The sequence below is a fragment of the Triticum aestivum genome, chromosome 3D, assembly GCF_018294505.1.
Source record: "Triticum aestivum cultivar Chinese Spring chromosome 3D, IWGSC CS RefSeq v2.1, whole genome shotgun sequence".
In the NCBI taxonomy this organism is placed as follows: domain Eukaryota; kingdom Viridiplantae; phylum Streptophyta; class Magnoliopsida; order Poales; family Poaceae; genus Triticum; species Triticum aestivum.
In genome coordinates this window covers 487,860,530-487,876,051 of record NC_057802.1, presented here as the reverse complement: position 1 = coordinate 487,876,051, position 15,522 = coordinate 487,860,530, and the positions used below count along the sequence as shown (strand labels likewise).

General features: G+C 51.7%; 1 protein-coding gene across 1 annotated transcript in view; it reads left to right on the top strand.

Moving 5' to 3' along the window:
- The window catches only part of LOC123079891 (uncharacterized), a 25,373-nt gene that overhangs the window by 5,914 nt on the left and 3,937 nt on the right, over positions 1–15,522 (top strand). The window lies entirely within an intron of this gene.

Sequence of the window (15,522 nt, the reverse complement as noted above, 5' to 3'; positions counted from 1 at the left end):
CACAACAAAGCCTTTAGTCCCAAACAAGTTGGGGTAGGCTAGAGGTGAAACCCATAAGATCTCGCGACCAACTCATGGCTCTGGCACATGGATAGCAAGCTTCCACGCACCCCTGTCCATAGCTAGTTCTTTGGTGATACTCCAATCCTTTAGGTCTCTCTTAACGGACTCCTCCCATGTCAAATTCGGTCTACCCCGACCTCTCTTGACATTGTCCGCACGCTTTAGCCGTCCGCTATGCACTGGAGCTCCTGGAGGCCTGCGCTAAATATGCACAAACCATCTTAGACGATGTTGGACAAGCTTCTCTTCAGTTGGTGCTACCCCAACTCTATCTCGTATATCATCATTCCGGACTCAATCCTTCCTCGTGTGGCCACACATCCATCTCAACATACGCATCTCAGCCACACCTAACTGTTGAACATGTCGCCTTTTAGTCGGCCAACACTCAGTGCCATACAACATTGCAGGTCGAACCGCCGTCCTGTAGAACTTGCCTTTAAGCTTTTGTGGCACTCTCTTGTCACAGAGAATACCAGAAGCTTGGCGCCACTTCATCCATCCGGCTTTGATTCGATGGTTCACATCTTTATCAATACCCCCATTGTTGAGGATATAGACCTTAGAGTCACCCGCCAGGAGGGGCCGGGTTACTCTAATGGTCATTACCAGAAGCCCGGCGCCAAGCTTGAAGACGATGGGCCAGAGATGGGCTTAAGACCCGGATATGGCTTAAGGCTCGTAGTTGCAATCATTATTATGGTAGAACTTGTAGTGTAAGGCAAGCATAGTTGAGAGTCCGAGCCGGACACTCTTATGAGCCGGCCGGGACTCTGAGAGCTGCTGGGCGTCAGCCTCCCTATATAAAGGGACGACCCGGCAGCGGTTTAGGGACAAGAACAATCTCATCGAGAGCCGGGCATAGCAGTTTTAGCTCCCTGGTGATCGTAACCCTAATCAATACCACCTTGACTGGACGTAGGCTTTTACCTTCACCGTAAGGGGCCGAACCAGTATAAACCCTCGTGTTCCTTGTCCCGCATTAACCCCTTCAAGCTTCCTAGCTGCGATGGCTCCACGACTAAGTCCTAGCTCGAGGACATCTGCCGTGACAATTCCACGACAGTTGGCGCCCACCGTGGGGCCAGCGCACGGTGGATTTGAGTTCTTGAAGGGCAGCTTCGAAGGGCTCAAGAGATACGCTGTGGGCCGGATGACCAAGAGTCGTCGCGGCAAGCTCTACATCGACGATGCAAACTGGGGCCCCGACGCCGGCTCAATTGAGTACGGGTACCGGGTCCCCTTCGGCGGAATTCATGTTTTCATCGGCAAGATTGGTGAGCCGGGCCCTGAGCCGGATCACTGCGCCGATCTCATCGAGACGGCCCAGCGTGCGCGACCCGCCCGGGCCCGGCCTGCCTTAAGGCATGCTTTTGTGGGGTGTATCCACGGAGGATTCTCTGATCGATCTGGATCTGGTGATGAGACGGCCGCCGGCTCTGACGGCGAGTCGGCCACCGATGAGTCAAACTCGTTGTATCAACTTCAAGATGGCAGGCTCATGGGTTATTCCGATGGTGACAGTATTCCGGACCCGTTTGAGCCGCCAAGTCAGGTTGGGGTCTTTATGACCGGTGCGCAGCCTATTCAGAACCCCGCTGCTGGAGCGGGAAACCCGGTGCCTTCTCCGGCTCAGGTGCTGATGGATCTCACGGACAAGATGACGGCCCTGTTAACCGCCACGGTTGACCCGGCAGATCAAGCTCAGCACGATGCGGAGGTGGCACAGTTAAGATTGGATCTAGTGAAAGCTAAATAGGATCTTGCAGCGGAAGGGATCAGGCTGGCTGCGGAGAGGGCGACTCTCGATGCCCAAACTCAGCTGATCCAGGCGCAGCCCTTCCAACTCACGATGGATCAGAACGCGGCCAATGAGGTCATGAGAAGGAGGCATCAAAAGACCCAATCTCGACTCCCTCCGGTTTACGATCCACGCAACCTCTTCAACACGCCAGGTGCAGGGTCTAGTAACCCGCCAGGGGTCATAGCGCCCGGGTCTGGACCCCTTATTCAGCCACGAGTGATGGGGCCTCCTCAGGTGCCCCCTGCCCCGCCTCAGTATGTGCCAATACCCCCGGGTCATTATAATAACCCGCTGGAGAACATGGTCGCTGCGGCAGCACGACTGGCGGCTCTCCCAGTTGACGGCGACTCTCCGACGGCTATTGAAACCCGCCGGGTCAGGGAACTCCTTCAGACAGCACTGGCGCAGCAAGAGGCGTACTCCTACAGCCGGGACAGAATCCACTCGACCCCTCGTCCAGGCCAGAGCCCAAGTTACAGCCGGCACATGGTCTCAACAACCGGCTCAAGTAACGTCCGACGCCATGACCCGTCCCCTGGCCACGGCCTGGCTCACAATGGAGCCTTTCACGCAGCAGACCAGGACAGAGCGCGGCAAGAGGCGGAGCAAGTGCCTCAATTGACGGCTTATCAGACCCCTCCGGCTTATCCGACGACTTTCGTCGACGTGGGTATCCCTACCAGGACCGGGGTTGTCCCTTGTTTAGTGCCAGCTATCCGTAATGAACGTCTGCCTAAGGACTTCAAGGGCCCTAGGAAGGTGCCTAATTACACAGCTGACTTATAACCCGCAGCCTGGATCGAGAGTTATGAGATGGCTATGGAGCTGCTGGAGGTCAGTGAGGCGGCCATGGCTAAGTATTTCATCATGATGTTAGATGGGACTGCCCGCACTTGGTTGAAAGGGCTACCACCGAATTCCATTGGGTCTTGGGCTGAGCTGAAAGCCCGGTTCATCCAAAACTTCAAAGATACCTGTAGACAGTCTATGTCAATTGTGGATTTGACTAACTGTAAGCAGCAGGAGGGTGAGTCTACGACATATTGGGTTCGCCGGGTTAAGGAGATCATACACTCGTCAGACAAGATGGATGCCGGCTCAGCGGTTTTAATGCTGGAGCAGAATTGTCGTTTTGTGCCCCTGAAGATGAAACTCGGGCGGCTTAAGCGCGACTGCAGTGATATGGGTACACTAATGGCAGCTCTTGTCAAGTACGCCGATTCTGATGGTACCAAGGATCCCCCTTTAGATGATGAAAGGACAGGGAAGGGAAAGAAGAACGGCAATGGCAAGGGTCCTCAGTTTAACCCGGGGAACCAAGGAGGAGGCAAGCGCAAGGCCGATGGCAGCCTAGAGTTGTAGCCAACGCCAGCTCACAAGGTAATAACCAGCGACGCAAGGGGAGGCCCCCTTCCGAGGCGGCGGGTCAGGTCCGACGCTGGAGCAGCTGTTGAATGAACCTTGTCCAAGGCATGGCTCTAGAGAGAAGCCAGCGACTCATCTGTGGAAGGATTGTGCGATCATGAAGGCCTTTAAGAATTACAATGGCCCGGGCGGCGGCTCAGGCGGCGGCGGCTTTCATGGCCCAGGCGGCGGCTCCAATTCCGGTCCTCAGAACGGTCAAGGGGGCTTTAATCAGCAGTCTGGCCAGGGTCATCAACAGCAGCAGGGGGTTATCAGACCAATCCAAAGCAGCTTAGCGGTGGACAGTATCATGTGTTTACCACCAGTCTGTGTAAGTGAGATCAGAAGCTTCATAAGAGGGCAGTGGATGCTGTTGAGCCGGCGGTCCCATGATACTTGCGGTGGTCTGAGCAGCCTATAGTGTGGAGTAGGGAGGATCACCCTCCCCGGGTGGATAACCCGGGCCACTTGGCCTTAGTAGTGGCTCCTCAAGTGGGAGGATATAAGTTCACGAAGGTGCTCATGGATGGAGGCAGCAGCATCAACATCCTCTATTATGAGACTTTTCGCCGTATGGGGTTGGTTGATAAGAACCTCAGCCAGTCAAACACTATCTTCCATGGTGTGGTACCTGGTAAGTCGGCTTATCCAGTCAGCAAGATCGAATTGGAAGTGGCCTTTGGTGATGAGTACAACTACAGGATGGAGAAATTGACCTTTGAGGTGGTCAAGATAAGAAGTCCATACCATGCTATATTTGGACGGCCGGCTTACGCCAAGTTCATGGCACGGCCGTGTTATGTGTACTTACATCTCAAGATGCCGGGTCATAATGGGACCATTACGGTTCACGGCAGCCGGAAAGTGGCTCTGGAGTGTGAGGAAGGCGATGCGGCTTATGCAGAATCTGTTTGTGCTACAGAGGAGTTGAAGTTTTACAAAGACAATGTTGACCCAACAGATATGACCTCTCTGAAAAAGCCAACTACAGAACAAGAGCTGGCAATGAAATTTAAATCGGCTGATGAAACTAAACTTGTTGATTTTGTTCCAGGTGACTCATCTCAGCAGTTTAGCATCAGTGCAAATCTGGATCCAAAATAGGAAAGCGCGCTCATCGAGTTCATCCGTGAGAATAGGGACATCTTCGCATGGAAACCTTCTGACATGCCAGGTGTACCTAGAGAACTCGCTGAGCATACTCTCAATGTTGATCCGAAATTTAAGCCGGTCAGGCAGTTCCTTCGGCGGTTTAATGAAGAGAGGCGGAAAGCTATTGGTGAAGAGGTGGCCCGGCTCTTGGCGGCCGGGTTTATCGTTGAAGTCTTTCATCCAGAGTGGTTAGCTAACCCGGTGCTCGTACTCAAGAAGAACGGCACTTGGCGGATGTGTGTGGACTACACGGACTTAAACAAGGCGTGTCCGGCTGATCCTTTTGCCCTCCCCCGTATTGATCAAATCATTGATGCTACGGCAGGTTGTGCACGCTTAAGTTTCTTGGATGCTTATTCCGGTTATCATCAGATTAAGATGGCAGTTAAGGATCAGGAGAAGACGGCGTTCATCACTCCTTTTGGAGCCTTCTGCTATGTGTCTATGCCCTTTGGACTCAAGTGTGCACAGGCGACTTAGCAGCGTTGTGTACAGAACTGTCTTCATAAACAGATTGGGCGCAATGTTTACGCTTATGTGGACGATATTGTGGTTAAATCCATAAAAGAGGAAACCCTGATAGATAATTTAAGGGAAACTTTTGATAACCTCCGGGTCTATAAGATGATGCTTAACCCGGCCAAGTGTGTATTTGGTGTCCCTGCAGGCAAGCTCTTAGGGTTTTTGGTTTCTGATAGAGGCATTGAGGCTAACCCGGAGAAGATCAAGGCCATCACCTCCCTGGCTAAGCCGGCGTGTATAAATGACGTTCAGCGTTTGGCGGGTCGCATCGCTGCTTTAAGCCGGTTTATAAGCCGTTTGGGTGAGAAGGCCATGCCATTGTATCAGTTGATGAAGAAAACTGATAACTTTGTCTGGAATGCAGCTAATACCGCTTTTGAGGATTTGAAGAAGCAGCTGGCAGAGCCCCCAGTCCTTGCTGCTCCGGTTGATAAGGAGCCCTTATTACTGTATGTGGCGGCAAACGCACGAGCCGTCAGTGTGGCTATTGTGGTGGAGCGCAAGGAGGAGGGTAAGGAGCATCCGGTTCAGTGGCCGGTTTATTATGTCAGCGAAGTGCTCATTGAGTCCAAGCAGCGGTACCCGCATTGGCAGAAGCTTGTGTATGGTGTGTTCATGGCGAGCCGGAAACTTAAGCATTATTTTCAGGGTCATCCCATCACTGTGGTCAGTTCTGCCCCTCTTGGTGATATCATTCAAAACAGAGAGGCCACAGGGAGAATTGCTAAGTGGGCTATAGAACTTGGACCTCATGGTAATATGTGCCACGCACTGCTGTTAAATCTCAGGCCTTGGTGGATTTCATCAATGATTGGACAGAGTCACAAGTGCCCGAGCAAAAGCCGGATAACACGTATTGGACTATTCACTTCGATGGGTCCAGGCAGTTGGAGGGCTCGGGGCTGGCGTTGTATTGGCTTCCCCTAAAGGTGACAAGTTCCATTATGTGCTACAGTTGATGTTTTCTTGCACTAACAATGCGGCTGAGTACGAGGCCTTGCTCCACGGTCTTCGGATGGCTAAGGAGATGAGCTTGAGCCGGGTAAGGTGCTTCGGTGACTCAGACTTGGTGGCTCAACAAGTATCAGGCAAGTGGGACTCTAAGGACCCTCTCATGGCGGCTTATCGCCGCGAAGTTGATGCCATTGCTGGGCACTTTCAGGGCTACCAAGTAGAGCACATTGATCGCAGGAAGAACGAGGCGGCTGATGCTCTAAGCCGGCTAGGCTCTCAGCGAAAGCCGGTACCGCCTAACACTTTCCTGGACGTCCTGTATAGCCCTTCGGTTAAGTTGCCTACGGAGGAAGACTTGGCTATCCCTGACCCGGAGGCACGACTGGTGGCGGCTCTTCATATCATACCAGACTGGACAATGCCATATCTGGCTTATATGACCCGGGGCGAGTTGCCTGAGGATGAAACTTTGGCCAGGCAAATAACCCGGCGGGCTAAGTCAATGATCGTTATCGATGGCGAGTTGCATCATCGCAGTGTTACAGGAGCATTTCAGCGTTGTGTCTCCCCTGAGGAAGGTCAAGAGATCTTGCGTGAGATCCATGAAGGGGATTGTGGCTATCACGCCGGCTCAAAGTCCCTTGTGGCCAAGGCTTTTCGTCATGGTTTTTATTGGTTGACGGCTCATGCTGATGCAGAGGACTTGGTCAGTAAATGTGATGGTTGCCAAAGATTCTCACGACAGGCTCATGTGCCGGCTCAGGAGCTGAGGATGATCCCAATCACTTGGCCCTTTGCGGTCTGGGGGCTTGATATGGTTGGCCTTTTAAAAGGTCCAAGGATAAGAAGACCCACCTCTTGGTGGCAGTTGACAAATTCACAAAGTGGGTGGAAGCTGAGCCAGTTAGCAAGTGCGATGCAGTCACGGCGGTTCAGTTTATGAAAAAGGTGATTTTCCGCTTTGGCTTTCCGCACAGCATTATAACTGACAATGGCACCAATCTCTCCAAAGGCGCCATGGAAGAGTTTTGTCTACGCGAGCATATCCGACTTGATGTTTCCTCAGTGGCTCATCCTCAATCCAACGGTCAAGCTGAGAGAGCTAATCAGGAGATTCTGAAAGGTATCAAGCCCCGGCTTTTGGTCCCTTTGCAACGGACACCGGGTTGTTGGGTGGAGGAGTTGCCCTCCGTGTTATGGAGCATCAACACTACTCCTAACAGGTCTACAGGCTTCACGCCTTTCTTCATGGTTTATGGAGCAGAAGCAGTCCTCTCCAGTGACATCCGTCATGACTCACCTCGAGTGGCGGCTTACGTTGAGGCGGATAATGAACAGGCGCGCCAAGATGCTCTTGACTTGTTGGACGAACAGCGTGATGTGGCAGCAGCTCGTTCAGCGATTTACCAGCAAGACCTGCGCCGTTATCATAGCCGCCGGGTTAAATCCCGGGTCTTCCAGGAAGGCGATCTCGTGCTCCGGCTCATCCAGGATCAAACAGATGCACACAAGTTATCCCCGCCTTGGGAAGGGCCCTTTGTGGTCAGCAAGAACTTGCACAACGGGTCATATTACCTCATTGACATTCGGGAGCACAAAGATTCACGTAAGTCGGAGGAAGAGACCCGTCGGCCGTGGAATATAGCTCAGCTTCGGCCTTACTACACTTGAGCCACTGGCTCTCGTGGTGTACATATTTCTCTCAGCCATGTATATATTATGATAAGCAATAAAGCAGGACCTCTGTCCTTTTTTCTCCTCCAAATATGCACGTGTTATTTTTATTGCAAGATTACATGATGACTTAAAAGAGGATCCGGCTTATGATCGTATTCGAATCTAGCCGTAAGCAGTAAAGTCACTTGGGGGCTTCCTGTTTAAACATGGGTCGTACTCGAACAAAAGAGAACATAGCTGTCGATACCCATTTGATTGGCAAAGTGCCGAGCTCATTGGGAGGTTACCTTTGGTCATATTTGAATCATAGTTTAACCCCTCTGAGAATCGACGTGGATCGTATTCGAATCAGCGTCGTTAAACAATTCTTAAAATCACTTGGGGGCTTCCTATTCAAACATGGGTCGTATTCGAACCAAAGAGAACATAGCTGGCGGTACCCTCTTGATTGGCATCGCCACACCCACTGGGGGCTATATGATCGTATCCGAATCTTAGCTTAACCCCTTTGGCCGGGTCTCTGGTCATATTCGAACCGGAAGCCCCTAAGTTCTTCTGCTTTATCACAAGTTTTCTTTGATTATGTCAAGGTGTGTACAGCCGGGTCTCACTTTGCCGGCTTAACCTTGGTTTACAGTATTGCTGAACGCAATGGGTGTTATAAGGCAGGTAAACCGGAGTGGCGGTACCAACTTTCTCATCCGGATTATCTAAACCGGAAGTATGCTTGCAGGCCGTTCAGCGTGTTCTTACGGCTGTATTCAGGATATTATTGAAGACAAGTCCTTTTCGATTCATATTCCGGGTTATCTAAAATTTATGATTCTCAGGACGGTAAGACGCCTCGAGTTTTGTGATTTGCCCTTTTATGCAGGATAATTAAAGGCACCTCTTTTGAGGTTAAGAAAAACAAAGGATTGATTATGACCCGGAGAAATATCAAAGAGAGAACTTCAAAAGACTTTAGCATTCAATACGTGCACGATGGCACGACAGAGATGAACTGTTGCACCTACTCTATTACGTTCCTATCTTCTCCTCCGGCTGATCCCAAGACCTGGAAAGTTGATGACTTCCAGTCGATGCCGCGGAGAGCTTCGAATTGGGCTTCCTCGTCAATTAACCCGGCCGGGTCAATCTCCGGGGCGAAAGTGTGCCGACGAGCCGGAGGGATCAAGTTGAGGGCTTCATAGCGAGGGGTTGGAATCCTCTGATTCTCCGCATCGTAGCCCGGCTGGTACTTGGTCAGATCTGTGTCGTTCCCGATAAGGGTGGCCACTGGGCGTACGGCCTTCACGCAAGCTGCGAAGTCCTTCTGATCGAAAGCTGAGCCGTCTTCCTTCAGGCTTGGATAGCCAAGGGCGATGTCCGCCGGGTCTAACTCCGGCAGGAATGCCTTGGCCCGGCTCAGCGCGGCGATCGCTCCGGCTCTCGCAGAGGCCCGTCGCAGCTCTTGGATCCGCTGAGGCAGAACGGCGAGCCGGCGCAGGACTTCTGCCAGGTGAGTCGGCACCTCGTTGGATAGGGCCACCACAGCTAAGGCACGCTGTGACCCGGTGTAGAGCTGCTCCATCAGGGTATACACGGCCTTTAGCTTGGTGACCACGCTCTGGTTGAGGTTGGCACTTCTGGGACCTGTTTAACAGAATCAGATAAGCCGGCGACAAGGATGAATCATGAGATATAAACATTCTAAACTTGATGAAAGCCGGTGAGGCGACTTACCAAAGATGGCGGCCACCATCTGGGAAACCTGGCGCTTTAGGCCGGAGAGCTCGGCGGTCTTCTCGGAGAGAGCCTTCTCCGCCTGTTCAGTCCGGGTCACCAGTGCGACCTTCTCTTCGGCCCAGGCTTTCCGCTCAGCATCAAATTCTGTCTTCAGCTTCTCTTGAGCGGCGATGCTGGATACAAACTTGGCGTTTGCCTTCTGGGTCTCCATCTCTTGCGTCTTTAGCCGGTTCTTGAGATCCGCAAGGTCCGCCTCTAGCTTCTTGCTAACAGCCTGCGTACATTTCCGGGTTATTAACAGTTACTATATAAGTCCCAAGCGTTTTCCAAGCAAAGACATTTGGCACTTGGGGGCTAATGCATATTGAACGTGTCTATCTACAAACTGCCGGCTCAATTGAGTAAGCCGGAACCTAAGTCTACAACATATTCAATCATAAGTCGTCGACTTGGGGGCTGGCATGGTAAAGGTAACTATGCAGTAAGTAAGAGGACAGCAGAATGATACCTCAGATTTCTGTTGAATCTGGTTCACCATGGCAACCTCTGTGTCCCGGCTCTTGTGCACTTGGCTGATGTAGCCAGAGACGAGCTCTCCAACGCTCAGGTTGGTGTAGTCGGAGAGGTCCAGGTTCACCCGGTGGGGCTGCAGCAACTCCCCCTTAGCGGAGCACTTGGCCAGCACGGTAGGTCTCCTCGGCTCAACGAACTCCGTCCGGGTGATTACCACGTCCGGGTCGTCTGCTGGTGGAGCCGAGCTGGAGGCCTCCGGGTTAACAGAAGCTTCTGTAGTTGCTTTGGTAGTTGGGGCAGCGGCCTCAGGTGCCTTGTTGGTTGGAATGGTGGCTTCGGGGGCGGAGGCAGCTGGCGGTTCTTGAGCCGTCACTTCCGGTTCAGGTAAACCCGGCACTCCGGCTGACTTGGTCTTCTTCGCTCTCTTGGTGAGCTTTGCCTGGGCGCTGAAAGGACAGAAACGTTAAGCATAAAGAGAGTAAGTACAGACAAGTATAATTTGAGATGGTTGTCATTACCCGGGCGCGGTCTTGAAAGTCGGAAGACTCGACTGCATAGAGTCGCCCGAAGAGGGGGAGGTCTCCTGATAATTGGAGTCAGAAGAATTGAGTGGCTGACGGATAACACCCGCCAACGGATGAAAAGGGTACAAGTGGGAAATAACCTCAGTTCGGCGCTTCCTTGTTGCGTCGGGTAACCCGGCGGAGAGGTCGGTGTCCTTGTCGGTCCGGGTGTGACGCCGGCTTTCATGAACCTGTCGCTTCAAAATAAATTGAGGGTCTTGATAAGCTAAAGGATGTGAAAAGCTTACTTTTCGGGTTACCCTTTGGACTTTCAGCTGTGGCAAGGGCTCCGAGTCGGAGGAAAGTGACATTACCTCTTCAACCACCGGGTTACTTGCGCCGGTGTCATCCTGTCAATGAGCAAGTATTAATAAGGCGGACAGCAACAAACAGTGAATATCGCAAGGGCTTAAAGGCTCAGGGGTTACCTCTGACTTGGAGCTGTTGCTTAATTGCATCAGCTCGGAGGCGGTAGGCCTGCTTCCTTTCCTGCGAGGGGCGGCTTTCTTGGCGGCTTTCTTCGCCTTCCTGGCCTTCTTGGCCGCCTCATGGTCATACTTGACCCGCCAGAATTTGTCGTCAACCTGAAAAATACAATGATGATTTCTTCAAACGATTCAGATGAAAGTTATATACAATAGAAGATAGGATGTTCAGATTGGCGGCTTACCGCTGGGGCTGGGTTGGTCTTGCAGAAGGGGGCTAACCCGGTCCTTCCGCAGTCTGCCAGGCTCTCGTTTAAAAGAGCCTTGGTCATCTCCTCTGCAACGTCTTCAGGAAGATCATTGCGGCTGTGTCTCTGAGGGTCATCCTTTCGTCCTGTGTACTCACACATTAAGCCGGGGCGGCGGCTCAATGGGATCACCCACCATGAGATCCAGACCCGGACCAGGTCGATTCCGTTCAGACCATTGCCCAGGAGAGCTTTGATCTTGTTGATAGTAGGGAGCAGGGGCTGGCGCTCTGCTTGAGTCAGCTTGTCTGACAGTGGGTGAGTCGGCTCCAGACGTGTTGGGCGAAAGCCGGGCAGCGGACTTTCATCAGCCGGGGACGTATCTTGGCAGTAGAACCAAGTCATGTTCCAGTCCTTTGGGTGGCTCGGCGGCTCTGCGTAAGGGAAAAGGCAGTCCCTACGCCGCTGGATGGAGATACCACCTAACTCCAGACTTGGCCCATTGGCGCACTCATTCTGGCGGTTTAAGTAAAAAAGCTCTCTGAAGAGCAGCAGACTAGGTTCTTCTCCAAGGTAAACCTCGCAGAAGACTTGGAAGTTGCAGATGTTGGACACTGAGTTGGGTCCAATGTCTTGAGGTCGCAAGTCGAAGAAGTTTAGCACGTCCCTAAAAAACTTTGAGCCGGGCGGTGCGAAGCCCCGGCTCATATGATCCGCAAAAATCACTACCTCCCCGTCCTTTGGCTGTGGTCTCTCTTCTGACGGGTCAGGGGCACGGTAGGACATGATGTCTTTCTTGGGCAGATATCCGGACTTGACAAAATCTGCTAGGGTCTCATTGGTGACATTGGACCTCATCCAGTTGCAAGTAATGGGAGCTTTGGGAGGCATGGTGAAAGTCGGCAGTCTATGACAAAAAGGAAAAACGTCCGGGTTAATTATAAGCCGGAGGAGATCTACAGTTAAAATCTAAGGTGGCGGCTTATGAAGGGGACTAATGGTATATACCTAAGTACAGCGGGTTATTTAAGCCGCAGGGGCATTCAGAATAAATTAATTATCTACGGCTTTATCACAGCTAAGCCGGAGGATTCTACGAAGCATGGTTTTCTTTAAGCCGGAAGGTTCTACGGCGCGCGGTTTTTTTAAACCGGAATTATAAACCGCCAAGATTCAATGATTGCAGTTTTTTACTAAGTGTGGTAAAACAGGTTTCACATATTGCAGTAACTTTTTTGGATCAAAATGGTCGGGTAAAAGAAAACAATTTCTAGACCTAGAAACAGAAGTGAGGGAGTTCTTGGGCTCGAACAAAGTTCCTATGCAGTAAAAAGAGAGCTGCTTGCGTGTAAAATGGGTACCAAACAACCGCCGCACTAGTTCTATGCAGATTTAAGATCAAAAGGAGCAGTAAGAAAGAAAACTACCGGAGTTTGTGGCAATGGCGACGAACACGGACGAACACGGATGAACCCTACTGCAGATCTGTTCTACGGGGTAGTGAGGACTTACCGGTGCTGAAAGGGTGCGGGGGTCGCCGCCGTTTGTCTGGTCCGAGTCAGGGTGATGCAGCGGCCAAGGTTGACGAAGACCGGAGGCGAGGCGACGGCGGCAGAGTGCGAGCTCAGGTAGAGAGGCAGTGGCGCGAGGAGGAAGAAGGGTGGCAGAGAAGCCCGTCGGGCCGGCCTATTTATAAGGGCGGGCTCATGAGTGGGCGGGAGGATCAAGGAGTCCACGGCGTGGTTATCTCCTCACGAAACGCCTCGATTTTCGGGATGACAGTAAAAGCAAAGATCCGTTGCGGATCTGGTGGAGTAAAAAACGGGCTTAATGGAAGATGACGTCACGGTGGATTATCCGGAGTCCAGAGGATGACGTCACGCTGGGTTATGGCCTTCACACAAATGGTAAGCCGGAGATTTTTTCTGTCGAAAGAATTGAAGATTGACATGAGCCGGCTCAAATCAATCTGGGGCCTAATGTTGTGGATATAGACCTTAAGAGTCACCCGCCAGGAGGGGCCGGGTTACTCTAATGGTCATTACCAGAAGCCCGGCGCCAAGCTTGAAGACGATGGGCCAGAGATGGGCTTAAGACCCGGATATGGCTTAAGGATCGTAGTTGCAATCATTATTATGGTAGAACTTGTAGTGTAAGGCAAGCATAGTTGAGAGTCTGAGCCGGACACTCTTATGAGCCGGCCGGGACTCTGAGAGCTGCTGGGCGTCAGCCTCCCTATATAAAGGGACGACCCGGCAGCGGTTTAGGGACAAGAACAATCTCATCGAGAGCCGGGCATAGCAGTTTTAGCTCCCTGGTGATCGTAACCCTAATCAATACCACCTTGACTGGACGTAGGCTTTTACCTTCACCGTAAGGGGCCGAACCAGTATAAACCCTCGTGTTCCTTGTCCCGCATTAACCCTTTCAAGCTTCCTAACTGCGATGGCTCCACGACTAAGTCCTAGCTCGAGGACATCTGCCGTGACAATTCCACGACACCCATCCTCCTGCAGCATTGACCCCAAATACTGAAAGGTGTCCTTCTGAGGCACCACCTGCCCATCAAGGCTAACCTCCTCCTCACACCTAGTAGTACTAAAACCGCACATCATATACTCGGTTTTAGTTCTACTAAGCCTAAACCCTTTCGATTCCATGGTTTGTCTCCATAACTCTTAACTTTCTATTTACCCTCGTCCGACTATGTCAACTAGCACCACATCATCCGCAAAGAGCATACACCATGGGATATCTCCTTGTATATCCCTTGTGACCTCATCCATCACCAAGGCAAAAAGTAAGGGCTCAAAGCTGACCCCTGATGCAATCTTATCTTAATCGGAAAGTCATCAGTGTCGACATCACTTGTTCGAACACTTGTCACAACATTACCTTACATGTCCTTGATGAGGGTAAATGTACTTTGCTGGGACTTTGTGTTTCTACAAGGCCCACCACATAACATTCCGCGGTATCTTATCATAGGCCTTCTCCAGGTCAATGAACACTATGCAAGTCCTTCTTTTGCTCCTTGTATCTCTCCATAAGTTGTCGTACCAAGAAGATGGCTTCCATGGTCGACCTCCCAGGCATGAAACCAAACTGATTTTGGACACGCTTGTCATTCTTAAGCGGTGCTCAATGACTCTCCCATAGCTTCATTGTATGGCTCGTTAGCTTAATTCCACGGTAATTAGTACAACTCTGAACATCCCCCTTGTTCTTGAAGATTGGTACTAATATACTCCATCTCCATTGTTCTGGTATCTTGTTTGCCCGAAAAATGAGGTTGAAAAGCTTGGTTAGCCATACTATCGCTATGTCCCTGAGGCCTTTCCACACCCCAATGGGGATACAATCAGGGCCCATCGCCTTGCCTCCTTTCATCCTTTTTAAAGCCTCCTTGACCTCAGACTCCTGGATTCGCCGCACAAAATGTGTGCTGGTCTCATCAAAGGAGTCGTCCAATTCAATGGTAGAACTCTCATTCTCCCCATTGAACAGCTTGTCAAAGTACTCCCGCCATCTATGCTTAATCTCCTTGTCCTTCACCAGGAGTTGGTCTGCTCCGTCCTTGATGCATTTGACTGGCCAATACCCCTCGTCTTCCTCTCTTGGATCTTGGCCATCTTATAGATGTCCCTTTCGCCTTTTCGTGCCTAACCGTTGGTAGAGGTCCTCATACGCCCAGCCCCTTGCTTCACTGACAGCTCGCTTTGCGGCCTTCTTCGCCATCTTGTACTTCTCTATGTTGTCTGCATTCCTATCTAGGTGTAGGCGTCTGAAACAATCTTTCTTCTCTTTAATCGCCTTCTGGACATCATCATTCCACCACCAGATATCCTTATCCTCGCTTCTCTCTCCCCTGGACACTCCAAACTCCTCCGAGGCCACCTTACGAATGCAAGTCGTCATCTTCATCCACACATTGTCTGCATCCCCTCCTTCCTCCCAAGGGCCCTCCTTAATGACCCTCTCCTTGAACGCCTGAGCTACCTCCCCCTTGAGCTTCCACCACTTCGTTCTAGCTATCAACACCTCACCTCACCACTGCATCAACTAGCTCCCGAAGCTTCCCTGTCAGAGATCCTACGTTCCAGCTACCTAAGCGAATTCTCCTAGGCTCGGCTAGCTTCCTTACCCTTTACACTCGCCAAGTCAAATGCGAAGACCCTTGCTCATTTTCCACTACATCCGGGCGCCGATGTAGCGCGCCACTAAGGATGTGACGACCCGATCCTCGCTCACTTGCCACCGTATCCAGATCAAGATACGGCGCGCCACCAGGGGGGTGACGGCCCGACCCTTGCCCATTTGACACCACACCCGGGTTCCGATGTGGCGCGTCGTTGAGAGGGTTATGCCCCAACGAAAATCTTTTGGGTTTCATCTCCATAAGAGTGGCTGAGTTTTTACGTTGGCTCGCCAAGCCTATCACAACTCTCCTTTACCCGGGCTTGGGACCG